General features: G+C 38.3%; 1 pseudogene; it reads right to left on the bottom strand.

Moving 5' to 3' along the window:
- Positions 1-1554: 1554 nt before the first annotated feature.
- LOC114612772 lies at positions 1555-2382 on the bottom strand (annotated as a pseudogene).
- Positions 2383-3151: the final 769 nt, after the last annotated feature.

Here is a 3151-nt window from a genome sequence, read left to right as displayed (position 1 = left end):
ACCAGACTTTGGGGCATTTTTCTCTATAAACTCTCTCTCTCTCTCTCTCTCTCTCTCTCTCTCTCTCTCTCTGTCTCTATCTATCTCTATCTCTGTCTCTTTCTCTTGGACACACACACCAATGACACAGCATCATAGTGAAGACCAATGTCAGCAAAGCCCAATGAAGACCAGCAAAGACTGGCAAGGTGAACTTATGCCACACAGCATCATTGATCATTGTTGGGTTATATTTATACCCTTTCCAAATATCATATATCTTCTCAAGTATCTGCTCTAGCAAGACATCACATGCTCTTTTTCTAGGCAGCTTCCAGATAAATACCACCTGTCTGTTCTCAACAAAACATTCTCCCACATCTGCCTCAGCAAAAGCATCCTCTCATTAAAAAAAAAAAAGTTTCCAGAAAAACATCACATGACACCACTGAGTTTCCAAAGAATCCAGAAATTTCCACTTTAGATAACCTCAACTGAGCAATTTCCTTTATCATATTGGTGTACGGGAACTTCTCAGTGAGGGGAATATTTTCTTGATTAATGATTGATATGGAAGAGCATAGTCCTCAATTGAACAGCAGCACAATGAACGTAACTGAACAAGCCACGGAACGTAATCCACTAAGTAGTACATCCATGGTCTCTGATTCAGTTCCTGCCCTGACTTCTCATAGTGATGGTCAGAGATGTAGAAGTACAAGATGAAAAAACTCAAGATCAAATACTTGCAAGATAAATATATGCTACACACACAGCATTTCTAAAACGGAAAATATAGGAGGCATTTTGCTCCCCCCCCCAAATAAAAGAAAAGAAAAAAGTCAAAGGTCAGAAAGGAAATGTTCCAGGAAGCTACAAAGAACTATGTGTCCTAGCTTGTATTTGTAGGATTTTTGCTGTTGAAAGGGACTAGAACATTTATAATACGTTCAGATAGCTGTTATAAATTTGATCATATCTTAATGTTTATTTTGGTTGGGTATTTAACTAGCAGTGCTTTCATTGAATTGTAGCTAACCGAACTGACCACTGACATTTTGCTTCATGGAGATCAAGGGCATAAGTTTCACTTAATGGAAATAGATTTGTGGCACCTCCACATAAAACCCAAGGAATTTTAGAAACCAAACCAAATCACCCAACATGAATGTAAGCCAATGATAAGTGAAAATAGCTCCTTAGGCCCCAAAACATTACTTGGCATTGAATAACAACACTTTGATTTATATTGTCCTTATGTCTTTATAACATCAAAGCATCTTTTATATAAGTTTATTTCAAGTGTACTTTGAATAACAATAAAGAATATATGTATAATAATTGGGAATACTGGGATAAGCCATTGTGCCAAACTACTGAATTCAAAATATATAGGCTTTTTTCTACCTCCAACTTATTTTTATCCTTTGCTCTCAATGAGTCATTTGCTTTTTTCCACTTAACATTTAAATTAAGAGTATTTAACTACATCATAATAAATTATGCTCTCGCCTTCCTTTTTTTTTTTTTTTTGCCAAACTGTGACTGTTTATTAACTGACCAGATTACAAAAATACCACGGGCAACACCTTAGTTCATCCATCTAATAAGCCTGTTGATCTGGTCTTCCCTGTTGCCAGCGTCTCCACCTTCTACAAAGTGAGTTGTCTTCTTCTTCATTCCACCTCGTGGGGAAGATAATTTGAAAGGCCACAGGAAGTTATTTGCTTCCTTGAAGCGTTTCCCAACTGTACAGATCTCATGAATTAGATCCTCCATGCAGATGATGCCAAATTTACCAAAAGATTGAGCAATCAAGGAATTATCCGTCAAGGCAATCCGCTTCTTATTGATTTTGCCATAGCCTCGTTTGTAGATGAGCTCATTTACTGACTTCAGGTTGGGGTACCCCCATGCAATGTACAGTTCCACAGTCCTCAGCATGTTAATGGAAGCCTTGTTGAGCTTAACAAAGGTGCCACTGAAGATCTGTCGAAGGCGAAGAAGCTGCAGTACCTTTCAGACCTTTGGGCTTACTCCATTGATGCCTCGGATTCTGATGACAAACGCCAATTTTGGTTCTGCAGGCACATAGAAGTTCCCAGCTTTCCTTGCCATCCTGGCCATCCGAATCTCAGTCCAGTACATCTGCCTGTACTCCTTGTGATAGTGCTTTGCCTTCTCATAGATGAGCTTCCTCCTTGCCTTTCGGAGTGTCTTCAGGGCAAACATCTTCCTCAGACGCTTCACCTTCAACTCTGCGAAATTCCTTCGCTTTTTCTTAAGGGTTTCTGGCACAGCCGGAACCTTTCTCTTAAGAGTTTTTGGCACAGCAGGAACCTTTTTCTTATGGGTTTCTGGCACACCGGCAACCTTCTTTTTCTTCTCTGGAACAGCCTCCATGGTTCCAGACCGAAAATGAGAAAAAGGTCTTGAATTTTTAAATACTATGATTTTTCAATTTATTCCTGTTAAATTTAGATTTTTTTACTTAAGTCTGTGCATTCATCTTAGTCTATGCCATTATAGCAAAATGCCAAGGTCTGTATAATTTATAAAGAGCATAGATACTGGAATTCACAGTTGTGGAAGCTAGGAAGTTCAAGACCATAAAGAAAGTGGGGATCTTTTTATAGTTTAGAGGTTGAATGTCACCCAAAAGACCAGTCATCAAAAGTTTGATCCTCATACTGGTACTGTTGGAAATTGGTGAATGCGTTAAAGGTGGGGGGCTATAGGGAGGCCACTAGATGAATGAGAGTTTACCCTTGAAGGTGAATGTGTTTAATCATAGAACTCAGCAAGTCTTCCTTAAGGAAAGTCCTCAAAACATACCAAAAAATGAAGGCTGCAGTACCCTTTATATCTATACTGTCATAGAAGAAACAAGCAAAGAAACCTAAGTATCACTTTATAATATGACTAAGGAAATTATGGTATAATTGTAGAATGGAATATCAATAAGAGAGTACACTATTACTATATTTTATACACAAACAATACTCTGAAAATTAATGCTGAGTGTAAAAACCCAGACACAAAACAGGACTTTTAGACTCAGAGATTTCACCTGCAGTATTAGAAGCAGTGATGATGAAGAAGAACACAGCTAGGAGGGAGAGCTGGAATTTTATGGAAATCTTTTGACTTGGATGTTGTCAACATGGGAGAG

This window comes from Grammomys surdaster, unplaced genomic scaffold, assembly GCF_004785775.1.
Source record: "Grammomys surdaster isolate TR1022 unplaced genomic scaffold, NIH_TR_1.0 126182, whole genome shotgun sequence".
Lineage (NCBI taxonomy): Eukaryota > Metazoa > Chordata > Mammalia > Rodentia > Muridae > Grammomys > Grammomys surdaster.
The sequence above is the reverse complement of the archived record's forward strand: the minus strand, read 5'-3'. Positions and strand labels throughout refer to the sequence as shown.